Source organism: Dendrobates tinctorius, unplaced genomic scaffold, assembly GCF_039654945.1.
Source record: "Dendrobates tinctorius isolate UK_male_01 unplaced genomic scaffold, ASM3965494v1 ptg000332l, whole genome shotgun sequence".
NCBI lineage: Eukaryota > Metazoa > Chordata > Amphibia > Anura > Dendrobatidae > Dendrobates > Dendrobates tinctorius.
The window spans coordinates 3,626,595-3,641,486 of NW_027361998.1; positions in this window are offsets into that span (position 1 = coordinate 3,626,595).

Genomic DNA, 14,892 nt, shown 5'->3' on the forward strand with positions numbered 1-14,892 from the left:
CGCCGCGGGATGCAGGGTGAGTATCAGCTGCTGCACCGCCCCCCGGCTCCCCTTGTGTCCGCGGACCGGCAAGGGCACTGCAACGGCCCGGTGCTGGGCCGCGGACCGGCGGTTGGGGACCCCTGCTCTAGTGATAATCTCCTTTCTGCCTATGCACAGTATACTCAGAAAGCAGCCAATTAGTGATGTGGGCGTAGTTTTACACAGCGCAGCATTCAGAGAACTGCTAGACCTGCTATTTTTATACGTTTGTTATACTGTGTTTTAGTCTTTTGGTGGTGTGAACACTGTCCTACAGACTTGTTCATTGTGTGCATGGCCCATGTGTTTATATTCATGATGTGTGTTTCTGTGCTGCATATATAGTTCTGTAAATCTAGTGTCGCCATAATAGGGATCAGCAGTTTATGTCTGATGCCTGTGCCTTACATTAGGGCCTGTTCACACTGTCTTTCTTTACTGCTCCCGGTGTGTTCTGCCTGAATCCCCTATAGAGCCATACAGTCATGGCCAAAAGTTTTGAGAGTGACACAAATATTATATTTTCACATTATCTGCTGCCCTCTGGTTTTTATGTGTGTTTGTCAGATGTTTTTATCACATACAGAAATATAATTGCAATCATATTATGAGTAACAAAAGGTTATATTGACAGTTAGAATGAGTTAATGCAGCAAGTCAATATTTGCAGTGTTGACCCTTCTTCTTCAGGACCTCAGCAATTCTCCCTGGCATGCTCTCAATCAACTTCTGGATCAAATCCTGACTGATAGCAGTCCATTCTTGCAAAATCAATGCTTTTATTTTGTCTGAATTTGAAGGTTTTTGTTTGTCCACCCGTCTCTTGATGATTGACCACAAGTTCTCAATGGGATTAAGATCTGGGGAGTTTCCAGGCCATGGTCCCAAAATCTCTATGTTTTGTTCCCTGAGCCATTTAGTTATCACCTTTGCTTTATGGCAAGGTGCTCCATCATGTTGAAAAAGGCATTGTTGATCGCCAAACTGCTCTTGGACGGTTGGGAGAAGTTGCTCTCGGAGGACATTCTGGTACCATTCTTTATTCATGGCTGTGTTTTTAGGCAAGACTGAGAGAGAGCCCATTCCCTTGGCTGAGAAGCAACCCCACACATGAATGGTTTCAGGATGCTTGACAGTTGGCATGAGACAAGACTGGTGGTAGCGCTCACCTGGTCTTCTCCGAATAAGCCGTTTTCCAGATGTTCCAAACAATCGAAAAGGGGATTCATCAGAGAAAATGACTTTACCCCAGTCCTCAGCAGTCCACTCCCTGTACCTCTTGCAGAATATCAGTCTGTCCATGATGTTTTTACTGGAGAGAAGTGGCTTCTTTGCTGCCCTCCTTGAGACCAGGCCTTGCTCCAAGAGTCTCTGCCTCACAGTGCGTGCAGATGCACTCACACCTGCCTGCTGCCATTCCTGAGCAAGCTCTGCACTGCTGGTAGCCCGATCCCGCAGCTGAAACACTTTTAAGAAACGGTCCTGGCGCTTGCTGGTCTTTCTTGGGCGCCCTGGAGCCTTTTTGGCAACAAGGGAACCTCTCTCCTTGAAGTTCTTGATGATGCGATAGATTGTTAACTGAGGTGCAATCTTTCTAGCTGCAATACTCTTCACTGTTAGGCCATTTTTGTGCAGTGCAATGATGACTGCACGTGTTTCTTTAGAGATAACCATGGTTAACAGAAGAGAAACAATGATGCCAAGCACCAGCCTCCTTTTAAAGTGTCCAGTGGTGTCATTCTTACTTAATCATGACAGATTGATCTCCAGCCCTGTCCTCATCAACACCCACACCTGTGTTAATGGAGCAATCACTGAAACGATGTTAGCTGGTCCTTTTAAGGCAGGGCTGCAATGATGTTGAAATGTGTTTTGGGGGATAAAGTTCATTTTCTAGGCAAATATTGACTTTGCAAGTAATTGCTGTTAAGCTGATCACCCTTTATAACATTCTGGAGTATATGCAAATTGCCATTAGAAAAAATGAAGCAGTAGACTTTGTAAAAATTAATATTTGTGTCATTCTCAAAACTTTTGGCCATGACTGTAGATTGCAATGACAGAAATGGAGCTCACATCAATTCCACAGGTGATGTTTTTCTTTTCTGAACGTGTCCGTCTGTTCCAACAGTCACAGAAAAGTGGACACTTTTAGACGAAAAAACAGAAACAGACTCCGAGGGTCGGTGCACACGGTCAGTAATCGCTGCGGGTTGGATGCTGTGTACTTGTGCAGCGTCCAGATGTTACAGCATAGTGGATGGAATCTCAAGAAATCCCATGCCCACTATGCATCCACAGACACCCGCATCTCACCCGCAGAGACGGACATGCGGCGCGTCTTTCCAGAACGCAACATGTCTATTTATCTTGCGGAGACGTGATATAAATCTCACCGTCTATTGAACGCAGTGAATCCGCACCGTTCAGTGATCACGGAGGAGTCAACTTTGTTCAATATCCGGCAGCGGACATGTGCTGTGTCCAGCGCGCTGTCAATTCCTGATCGTGTGCACCCGGCCTAAGAAAATAAATCAGTCAATTTCAGAAAAAAATTAAATTCCTTTGACCTCTGCTGGTGTCAGTGCCGTCTGAGGCCCCGTGAGGGATTTCCATGAATCCTATTTTAGGGGGATTCAGGCAGAGCCCCCGGACGCACTGCGCAGTGTGAACAGGGCTTAATATCCTATTGTGTGGAATAGTGCCGTCTACTATACTATTCCGCACTGTCCCAGTGCAGCAGCCAGACAAGGACAGCGGCCAGAAGACACATTTTAAAAATAAATCTGTTGCTGCAGAAATGCTGAAAGTGACGGCATTTTTTTCCCTATTCAAATGAATGGGACACAAAAATGCAAGTGAAAAGGCTGCAAAAATGCAGAATATTTCCTGCCAATGTAGGGGGTGGACTGACCTATGGACCTGTCTGAGATGGAAAGAACATGTAAGGGTGTGTGCACACGCTGCGGATTCTGCTGCGGATTGATCCGCGCGGATTTAGCAAAATCCACAGGTCAAAAGACTTGCTGATTGCGGTTTATCACCTCTGCAATGGATGAGATGGTAAACCGCAACGGAATCCGCAGAAAGAATTGACATGTCCGCAGCAAATCTGCACCATCTGCAATGCGGTTTCCATTTCCCATAGGATATTCTGGTACTGTACACCACAGCAGAAACTGCTGTGGATCCGCAGGACCAAAACCGCTGCGGATCCGCAGCAGAATCCGCAGCGTGTGCGCAGACCCTAAAGGATGATGTGCACTATGCTTTATTGTATGTGTATGGTTAACAGCTGGGAATTAGTGCAGGATGACATAGTACTGGGTTTTGGCCACAAGATGGAGACAGAGAGCAGTGAGAAAAGGACTTAACAGCAGGCCTTAGGTTGGGAAACTGCATAGTCATGGTGGGCGGGGCTACGGGACTGAGTAGGGGATTTTCAGAAAGAGGAGATATAAGGAAGGAGAGTTCCAGGGGCAGGGCAGAGAGACACCCACAGGGAAGAAAGAAGTGAGAAGAGCACAGGAGAGGACAGAGAGAGAAGGAGCTCAGGAAGGACAGAGGAGAGCCAGAGACGGTTACTCGGAGAGGGGGATGGCCCTGAGGAGGCAGTCGCAGGAAGGGACGGCGGCGACTGATGGAAGGTTTGGGTACCGGACGGCTGGGACACCGAAGCGTGAGTAGGTGTATAGCGGGCAGCCACGGTGAAAGAACCCAGAGGGTCTTCGCCAATTGAAGCAGAAGGAAGGTGACAGGTACCCAGGAAAGGGAGCAGAAGCTGGTGTGTCTGCGTGTGTACAGTGTCTACAATGGTTTTCTGAGAATGTAAAAATAATTAGCATCAACTGCTAAATACCCCGCGGCTCCAGCACTGAAGCTCCGGCGGTCTCCGTCAGTCTTAGCACTGGGCTGCAGTGGTCTTGTGGCTCCGGGGGTCTCCGTCAGTGTCAGCACTGGGCTACAGGGTCTTGTGGCTCTGGGGGTCTCAGTCAGTCTTAGCACTGGGCTGCAGTGGTTTTGTGGCTCTGGGGCTCTCAGTCAGTCTTAGCACTGGGCTGCAGTGGTATTGTGGCTCGGGGGTCTCAGTCAGTCTTAGCACTGGGCTGCAGTGGTTTTGTGGCTCTGGGGCTCTCAGTCAGTCTTAGCACTGGGCTGCAGTGGTTTTGTGGCTCGGGGGTCTCAGTCAGTCTTAGCACTGGGCTGCAGTGGTTTTGTGGCTCTGGGGGTCTCAGTCAGTCTTTGCACTGGGCTGCAGTGGTATTGTGGCTCTGGGGTTCTCAGTCAGTCTTAGCACTGGGCTGCAGTGGTCTTGTGGCTCCGGGGGTCTCAGTCAGTCTTAGCACTGGGCTGCAGTGGTCTTGTGGCTCTGGGGGTCTCAGTCAGTCTTAGCACTGGGCTGCAGTGATATTGTGGCTCGAGGGTCGCAGTCAGTCTTAGCACTGGGCTGCAGTGGTCTTGTGGTTCTGGGGTTCTCAGTCAGTCTTAGCACTGGGCTGCAGTGGTTTTGTGGCTCGGGGTCTCAGTCAGTCTTAGCACTGGGCTGCAGTGGTTTTGTGGCTCTGGGGGTCTCAGTCAGTCTTAGCACTGGGCTGCAGTGGTTTTGTGGCTCTGGGGGTCTCAGTCAGTCTTTGCACTGGGCTGCAGTGGTATTGTGGCTCTGGGGTTCTCAGTCAGTCTTAGCACTGGGCTGCAGTGGTCTTGTGGCTCCGGGGTTCTCAGTCAGTCTTAGCACTGGGCTGCAGTGGTCTTGTGGCTCTGGGGGTCTCAGTCAGTCTTAGCACTGGGCTGCAGTGATATTGTGGCTCGAGGGTCGCAGTCAGTCTTAGCACTGGGCTGCAGTGGTTTTGTGGCTCGGGGTCTCAGTCAGTCTTAGCACTGGGCTGCAGTGGTTTTGTGGCTCTGGGGGTCTCAGTCAGTCTTAGCACTGGGCTGCAGTGGTTTTGTGGCTCGGGGGTCTCAGTCTTTGCACTGGGCTGCAGTGGTCTTGTGGCTCTGGGGCTCTCAGTCAGTCTTAGCACTGGGCTGCAGTGGTCTTGTGGCTCTGGGGTTCTCTGTCAGTCTTAGCACTGGGCTGCAGTGGTCTTGTGGCTCCGGGGGTCTCAGTCAGTCTTAGCACTGGGCTGCAGTGGTCTTGTGGCTCTGGGGCTCTCAGTCAGTCTTAGCACTGGGCTGCAGTGGTCTTGTGGCTCTGGGGCTCTCAGTCAGTCTTAGCACTGGGCTGCAGTGATATTGTGGCTCGGGGGTCGCAGTCAGTCTTAGCACTGGGCTGCAGTGGTCTTGTGGTTCTGGGGTTCTCAGTCAGTCTTAGCACTGGGCTGCAGTGGTCTTGTGGCTCTGGGGGTCTCAGTCAGTCTTGGCACTGGGCTGCAGTGGTCTTGTGGCTCTGGGATTCTCAGTCAGTCAGCACTGGGCTGCAGTGGTCTTGTGGCTACGGGGGTCTCAGTCAGTCTTAGCACTGGGCTGCAGTGGTCTTGTGGCTACGGGGGTCTCAGTCAGTCTTAGCACTGGGCTACAGGGGTCTTGTGGCTCTGGGGGTCTGTCAGTCTGAGCACTGGGCTGCAGTGGTCTTGTGGCTCTGGGGGTCTCAGTCAGTCTTAGCACTGGGCTGCAGTGGTTTTGTGGCTCCGGGGTTCTCAGTCAGTCTTAGCACTGGGCTGCAGTGGTCTTGTGGCTCTGGGGGTCTCAGTCAGTCTTAGCACTGGGCTGCAGTGGTCTTGTGGCTCCGGGGGTCTCAGTCAGTCTTAGCACTGGGCTGCAGTGGTCTTGTGGCTCTGGGGGTCTCAGTCAGTCTTAGCACTGGGCTGCAGTGGTCTTGTGGCTCCGGGGGTCTCAGTCAGTCTTAGCACTGGGCTGCAGTGGTCTTGTGGCTCCGGGGGTCTCAGTCAGTCTTAGCACTGGGCTGCAGTGGTATTGTGGCTCCGGGGGTCTCAGTCAGTCTTAGCACTGGGCTGCAGTGGTCTTGTGGCTCTGGGGGTCTCAGTCAGTCTTAGCACTGGGCTGCAGTGGTATTGTGGCTCGGGGGTCTCAGTCAGTCTTAACACTGGGCTGCAGTGGTCTTGTGGCTCCGGGGGTCTCAGTCAGTCTTAGCACTGGGCTGCAGTGGTATTGTGGCTCGGGGGTCTCAGTCAGTCTTAGCACTGGGCTGCAGTGGTCTTGTGGCTCCGGGGGTCTCAGTCAGTCTTAGCACTGGGCTGCAGTGGTATTGTGGCTCCGGGGGTCTCAGTCAGTCTTAGCACTGGGCTGCAGTGGTATTGTGGCTCGGGGGTCTCAGTCAGTCTTAGCACTGGGCTGCAGTGGTCTTGTGGCTCCGGGGGTCTCAGTCAGTCTTAGCACTGGGCTGCAGTGGTATTGTGGCTCGGGGGTCTCAGTCAGTCTTAGCACTGGGCTGCAGTGATATTGTGGCTCGGGGGTCTCAGTCAGTCTTAGCACTGGGCTGCAGTGGTCTTGTGGCTCCGGGGGTCTCAGTCAGTCTTAGCACTGGGCTGCAGTGGTATTGTGGCTCCGGGGGTCTCAGTCAGTCTTAGCACTGGGCTGCAGTGGTATTGTGGCTCGGGGGTCTCAGTCAGTCTTAGCACTGGGCTGCAGTGGTATTGTGGCTCCGGGGGTCTCAGTCAGTCTTAGCACTGGGCTGCAGTGGTATTGTGGCTCGGGGGTCTCAGTCAGTCTTAGCACTGGGCTGCAGTGGTCTTGTGGCTCCGGGGGTCTCAGTCAGTCTTAGCACTGGGCTGCAGTGGTATTGTGGCTCCGGGGGTCTCAGTCAGTCTTAGCACTGGGCTGCAGTGGTATTGTGGCTCGGGGGTCTCAGTCAGTCTTAGCACTGGGCTGCAGTGGTATTGTGGCTCCGGGGGTCTCAGTCAGTCTTAGCACTGGGCTGCAGTGGTATTGTGGCTCGGGGGTCTCAGTCAGTCTTAGCACTGGGCTGCAGTGGTATTGTGGCTCTGGGGGTCTCAGTCAGTCTTAGCACTGGGCTGCAGTGGTATTGTGGCTCGGGGGTCTCAGTCAGTCTTAGCACTGGGCTGCAGTGGTCTTGTGGCTCCGGGGGTCTCAGTCAGTCTTAGCACTGGGCTGCAGTGGTATTGTGGCTCCGGGGGTCTCAGTCAGTCTTAGCACTGGGCTGCAGTGGTATTGTGGCTCGGGGGTCTCAGTCAGTCTTAGCACTGGGCTGCAGTGGTATTGTGGCTCGGGGGTCTCAGTCAGTCTTAGCACTGGGCTGCAGTGGTATTGTGGCTCTGGGGGTCTCAGTCAGTCTTAGCACTGGGCTGCAGTGGTTTTGTGGCTCCGGGGTTCTCAGTCAGTCTTAGCACTGGGCTGCAGTGGTCTTGTGGCTCTGGGGGTCTCAGTCAGTCTTAGCACTGGGCTGCAGTGGTCTTGTGGCTCCGGGGGTCTCAGTCAGTCTTAGCACTGGGCTGCAGTGGTCTTGTGGCTCCGGGGGTCTCAGTCAGTCTTAGCACTGGGCTGCAGTGGTATTGTGGCTCCGGGGGTCTCAGTCAGTCTTAGCACTGGGCTGCAGTGGTATTGTGGCTCGGGGGTCTCAGTCAGTCTTAGCACTGGGCTGCAGTGGTATTGTGGCTCGGGGGTCTCAGTCAGTCTTAGCACTGGGCTGCAGTGGTATTGTGGCTCGGGGGTCTCAGTCAGTCTTAGCACTGGGCTGCAGTGGTATTGTGGCTCGGGGGTCTCAGTCAGTCTTAGCACTGGGCTACAGGGGTCTTGTGGCTTCACATTATATTATACGAGCAAAGTGACTAATAACCATCAGGGACCCTGAACCATCGCTCACGGAGCCAGAGGGGATTTAGCAGAGTAGTTTGTGAGACATATAGGACTTTTTTTATCGCTTTTTATTCTGCTGTTTGTGAGGTAGGATGTAGAAAAAGACGGCAATTCTGCTAATGATTTCTATTGTGTGACTGTACGGCCCCTTCACACGACCTGTCATATTTTTCACGGATGCCATGTGTCCCCTATTTAACCTACGGTGCTGCTCTCATGTCTGTGTTTTCCCAGCAGCACAGATGACAAAGGGCCAATACAAGTCTATGGGTCCGTGTTACCGTGCCGTCCGTGTGCCATACATGTGCCATACATGTGCCATACGTGTGCCGTACATGTGCCGTCCGTGTGCCATACGTGTGCCGTACATGTGCCGTCCATGTTTAACATTGAAATTATAAGAGAAGCTTTGTATTTTCATTTCTAGTATCCATACCAGAAAAACCCGGATGGCACATGGACGACACACTGAAAACACTGGTGGCATCGATATCGGTGTAACATGTACGTGGTTTATATGGACATGTGAAGGCGGCCTAACAGTGTTGTTGGTGGAATATTTCAGGATTGGGGGCCCCACTTTGAATTTTGTCTAGGGCCCCATTTTGACTAAACCGGCCCTGGCTACAGAGTAGAGTAACCGGTATGTACAGCGCGGGGTTTTACCAATTAATCAGTGACCTAATAAAATCTGATCAAAGTCAATCCACCCAAAATTAGTTTTGGGAGATTCGCTCATCTCTGAGATCCAAGTGCTATGTATATATCTATATCCACATTTACAGAAAGGAGTATAAATGCAAGACCTGACTACACAGGGTTTATTTGTTGTCTGTTACCATGGAGATACTATAGAATCGTAGAGTTGGAAGGGACCTCCTGGGCCATCTGGTCCAACCCCCTGCTCAAAGCAGGATTCGCTAACTCATAGGGCTTCATATCAAGTTGTACACAAAAAGCGTTAGGACAATAACAAAAGATGGTGGCAAAACTGAAAAAAAGAAAAATAAAATTCAATTGGGGCACAATATGTTCCCGTGGCCCACAGACAGTCATTTTAAGGGCAGCACAAGAGTGTACAGTCCATTCCTTATCATTTGTTTTGCAAAAAAAAATACAAATAACACGAGGTAACGATCTGTGAAAGTGCAGCAATATACGCCGGCAGCAACTGAAGAATATGAAGTGACCGAACGAAGCTCATCTCGGGGAATTAGGGATTCAGCCGTGTAATCCTTCGTCTGGACTCGGACATGGTAACGCCGCATCTAAATGTCATTTCCAATCTTTATTAAATGTCATGCAGCCGACTAAAGTTAGTTGGAATATGATGTATACTGTATCCCATCACTAAAATCTCCAATATCCAATATTTTATCATTATCGCCACATCCGCAAAAAGCCACAATTCAATGTGGCAAATGGGCGCATAATCGGTGCTCCATGGAATTTTTTTTTTTTTTCAGGGCTTGTGCATTTTGCTATTGATGATCTGCAGGCAAATCTATAACATTAAGGGTTTGTTTCAGATTTGGACAAAAGTCTAAAATAAATCCCAAAATATACAATTCCACTAAGAAGCTGAAGGGATCCGCCCAGTGGACTCTTCTTTTCAGGGTCCATGGTCTCATCACCTACCTTGTTCTGAAACTCTACAGGACATCAGAATTAGGGATATAGGTTTGAAGATTATCGAATCATTAAGGTATGGCTAATCAGAACATAACTATGGAACATCACGGGTGGGCTAGCATTACGTTTTGGTGCCAAACATTGGTATACATGTGCTACCGCAATGAAGTGGCGCAATGAAGAGTCGTAGAGTCAAGTCTATTATGGGAACTCTATTATGTGGCAAACGCCACTCAGGCTTTTGAGAAAGAAGAGGTGTTACCTATGTGACCCTGATTTGTCGCCTACCGGCTGCCCATGTGTGCTTTGCCGGAGCCTTTTCTTGTTGACTACTATAAGTTCACAGAGGAAGTGTGGGAGGAAACCAGAGTGTATGGAGGAAACCCACACAAACATGGGGAGAACATACAAACTTCTTGCAGATGTTGTCCTTGGTGGGATTGAGTGTAGGACCTCCATACTGAAGGGCTACAGTGCTAACAACCGAGCCACCGTGCTGCCCCATTATCTCTTGCAGGTTATCTTTATGCTAAAGATTGTTCTTAATGACCTTGACTGCATGTTTGGGGCCTTTGTCCGGCTGTAGAATAAATTTGGAGCCAATGAGACGCCTCTTGATGGGATTACATGATGGTTAAGTGACTGCTTGGATTACTCGCCATTGAGGACACCAGGAAACAGACAATGCTGAGGATCAGTGAGACCCAGCTACAATGGCCTGAGGTCATTCTTCACGAAAGAATTGTGGACAGAAGTGGTTCTTCACAAAAAAATTGCAGCCAAATTCCATAGCTTCTACATGGAAACAAAAGTTTGTGCAGAATAATGTCAGCTCGTGCTCTGGACTAAGGGGTCACAATGTGAAATATTTGGCTGTAACAGAAGGTAGTTAAGACCGCATACACATAAGTCTAATGTTGACTGAACCCACTGAAATGTGCAGAATCGGAGATGCATGTGGCATGTGCCGGTGTTTTGTATGACAGAAATGCTACACCAGTCACTGACTGGAGTTGCATTTCTGCCAATTTGTCTGGAGGCGCACCACGGCACTCAAGAAATGCACCAAATTCATTAAAGCGAATCCGTCAGTAAGCTTTGCTACGCAATCTGTGAACAGCATGAGGTAGAAACTGAGACACTGAATTCACTGATGTGTCACTTATCAGTCTGGGTGCTGTTGCTTACTTGTAATGAAGAGATAATCACTGCTGGACTACAGCAGCACGTGAGCCCTGGTCCAACCTCCTGTGATAAGCATCTCACTGTCAATCAACAATGTACACAGAGAGCCTGGTGTGGGCGGGGTTAGCTGTGGTGTGGATAGGGATAGCTGTGGTGTGGGCGCGGTTAGCTGTGGTGTGGGTGGGATTAGCTTTCTGAACTCTGCTTCATGCTGCATCTAAAAACTCTGATTGTATCACAACTACCGCACCCAATAAATTAAGTGATACATCTCTGGAATCAGAGTCACTTGCCCTATATTATTTTGCTCTCAGATGAGGTAGCAGAAACTTGTTGAGAGATTCTCTTTAAGTGGCGTGCACCTCTTAATTAATTCAGCCACTTGTACTGCAGTGTGAACGTGCTCTAAGCCAGGTTTGATGATTCGGCCGCACAGTCTTTCTCTTCAAGTCCTTGCAGAATTTAAACAGCTTTTTCTATGAAATACTGAATCATAGAATATATTCTTCGTCTCAGCATCTCGCTATTTGCAGTCGCTTTAACCCCGTCCCACAAAGAGAATCCATGAATTGCTAGAATCTATGAGAAGAGACTGGTCAGGCATGAAATAGTATTGTCACACCAGACAAGGGTCATCCGTCAGGATTACTCTATAATTCATGGGTGAGGACCGGCAGTCCGTCACCTTCCGGCGCGCTCCTATATACTAGCATGGCGCAGGGAAACACTTGAAAATGCATTGGTCCCATTTTGCCATAAATGCTCAGAATGATCCAAAATAACAATGGCTGGAAACATGATGGAACTTTGTAGTGATAGCGCCCCCTACTGCAGCTTTACCTTCCATTCTGTCAGTTCTCAACATAATTACCAACTTTGCTCACACAGTCCAACATAATGCATCATCCCCCATCCCAGTGGCCAAGGTCTATAGGGGTGCAAAATGCTACTCCATCCATTGGCACTGCCAAATGAACCTACTGGTGAACGCCGCTCAGGAAGTGCCCACTGCCTATGCAGAGCGCAGTAGTTGAGATCAGTTTGCCTTTCGGCTGCTGCTCTCTGCTCAGGTAGTGACCAGAATGATAAATCTATCAGTAAAATGAGTTAACTTTATGATCTCAGTTTTTGCCTATGCAGAGTGCAGCAACCAGTGACAAACTCATCCCAACCACGTCAGTCTTTTCATAAAATACAATACACGGTCATGGACAAAAGTGTTGTCACCCTTGAAATTTAAATATTTCTCCCAGAAAATTATTGCAATTAGCAATTACACACGTTTTGCATTGGAACAAAACAAGAAAAAAAGGCAAATTGGATATAATTTCACACAAAAAGCAAGTAACAGGTGTTCACATTATGAAAATCACACCTGAAACCAGAAAAAAAAGGAAAGAAGTTGACGCAATCTTTGCTTTATGTGTCTGTGTCTCACACTAAGCATGGAGAACAAAAAGAGGAGAAGAGATCGGTCTGAGGACTTGAGAAAATTTTTTTTTTGAACAATCTCAACAATCTTAAGGTTACAAGTCCATTTCTACAGATCTGTTATTCCTTTGCCCACGGTGAGCGACATAATCAAGAAGTTTACAACCCATGGCACTTTAGCGAATCTCCCTGGATGTGGACGGCAGAGAGAAATTGATGAAAGGTTGTAACACTGGACAGTCTGGGTGGTGGATAAGCCCCAAACAAGGTAAAAAAATATTCAAACTGTCCTGCAGGCTCAGGGTGCATCAGTGTCAAGTGTCAGCGTGAACTATCAGTTCACATATGAATGAGATTAAACGCTATCGCAGTAGACCCAGGAGGTCCACACTGCTGACACACAAACATAAGGGTGGGAGTTCATAATTAAGTGTTTATAAGGGGCAGCTGGTTGGGGCTCAACTCCTTTTGGAAGTGCATTGAGCAGCAGGGTGGTGTGCTGGTAAAGAAAAAAAAATCTTTTAAATCTTCTGCCTGAGTGAGTGTGAATGAGCTGAGTGTGACCTGAGCGTAAGTGCGAACTGTGGTGTGTGACTTGAGATTCAGTGACTTTGGATTCAGGGAGTTTCCAAGGGAGGTGTTACTGAATTGATGTTTTATTTTATTAATACTTTTTATTTATTTTTGCTTATGTTATTGTCTGGGGCAATCCCCATTAGGATGTGCTCCACTATTGCCAATGCCATCCAGTGCACGTCTTGCCGCATGTATGAAATTCTTGAACAGCCGGTCGAGGGTGCATACTGCTGTGCGAGATGTGAGCACGTTGTGCATTCGGAAGCCCAGATACTGGATCTAAATGTGCAGCTGGCAACACTGAGATCCATAGACAATATGGAAAGGAGTCTTCTGCTCACTTAGCAGACGCTCAATGGGATAGATGAGGGGGGGGATGCTAGGTTGGAGCTGCAGGACAATGAAGCAGCTAGCTGGGTGACAGTTAGAAGGCGGGGTAGAGGGAAGAGCACCAGGGAGGCTAGTCCTGATCTGGCACACCCCAATAAGTTTGCTAAGTTGGCAGATGAGGGGAGTGTTAGTGCAGGAGTAGCACTGCTGCAGCAAGGCATGTCCTCTGAAAGCCGGAGAAGTGTCTGCTCCAGTAAGGGGGAAATAGGAGAGCAGGGCAGGCCAGAAAGGTGCTGGTAGTGGGAGACTCAATTATTAGGGGAACAGATAGGGCAATCAGTCACAAAGACAGGGATCGTCGAACGGTGTGCTGCCTACCTGGCGCTTGAGTCCGACACATCGCTGATCGGGTTGACAGATTACTGGGAGGGACTGGAGAGGATCCAGCGGTCATGGTGCACATTGGCACAAATGACAAAGTTAGAGGTAGGTGGAAGGTCCTTAAAGATGATTTCAGGGAATTAGGCTGTAAACTTAAAGCAAGGACCTCCAAGGTGGTATTTTTGGAAATACTTCCTGTACCACGTGCCACGCCAGAGAGGCAACGGGAGATTAGGGAGGTTAATAAGTGGCTCAGGAATTGGTGTAGGAAGGAGGGGTTTGGGTTCCTGCAGAACTGGGCCGACTTCTCAGTTGGCTACAGGTTCTACGCTAGGGACGGGCTGCACCTCAATGGGGAGGGTGCAGCTGTGCTGGGGGAGAAAATGGCTAGAAGGTTGGAGGAGTGTTTAAACTAGGGACGGGGGGAGGGTATTCCTTTTATGGGAGGGTAAGACAGTGCATAGATAGAGACCTGGGCACAAATAATGACATTGGGGGTGGCATGGGGGTGGGGTTAGAACAGATAATTTAAGAAAGAATAGAGGTACAGAGAGATACATAAAGTGCATGTATACTAATGCCAGAAGTCTCGCCAACAAAATGGAGGAATTGGAGTTAATGTTGTTGGAACATAATTATGACATGGTGGGGATATCTGAGACATGGCCGGACGAGAGCCGTGACTGGGCAGTTAATTTACAGGGCTATAGTCTGTTCAGAAATTACCGTACAAATAAACGAGGGGGAGGCGTGTGTTTATATGTAAAATCATCCTTAAAACCCATCCTGCGTGTTAATATATATGAATCTAATAAGAATGTAGAGTCCCTGTGGGTAGAGATAAGGGGAGGGAGGAAAAATAATAAATTACTGATAGGGGTTTGTTATAAGTCTCCAAAAATAATGGAAGCAACAGAGAATATCCTCATCAAGGAAATAGATGAAGCAGCGACTCAAGGAGAAGTCATTATTATGGGGGACTTCAACTACCCTGAAATACATTGGGGAACCGAAACCTGCAGTTCAGCAAAGATGATAGGTGTCTGACAACTATGAGAGACAATTACCTTTCACCACTGGATCAGGACCCAACAAGAGGGTGGGCACTGCTAGACCTAATATTAACCAACAGGCCAGACTGCAGATCAGATGTAAGGGTTGAGGGTCACTTGGGTAATAGTGATCACAAAATAATAAGTTTTCATGTATCCTTTAATAAGATGTGTAGTAGAGGGCTTACAAGGACACTAAACTTCAGGAAAGCAAATTTCCAAGGATGAGAGATGATCTTGGTGCAATTAACTGGGACCATATCCTGAGACATAAAAATACACAAAGAAAATGGGAGACGTTTATTATCCTCCTGAATAGGACCTGTGCACAATATATACCATATGGGAATAAACATGCTAGAAATAGGAGGAAACCACTATGACTAAATAGAGCTGTAAGGGGCGCAATAAGAGATAAAAAATAAAGCATTTAGAGAATTAAAGCAAGTAGGTAGTGATGAGGCATTAACTAAATACAGAAGATTAAATAAATTCTGTAAAAAGCAAATCA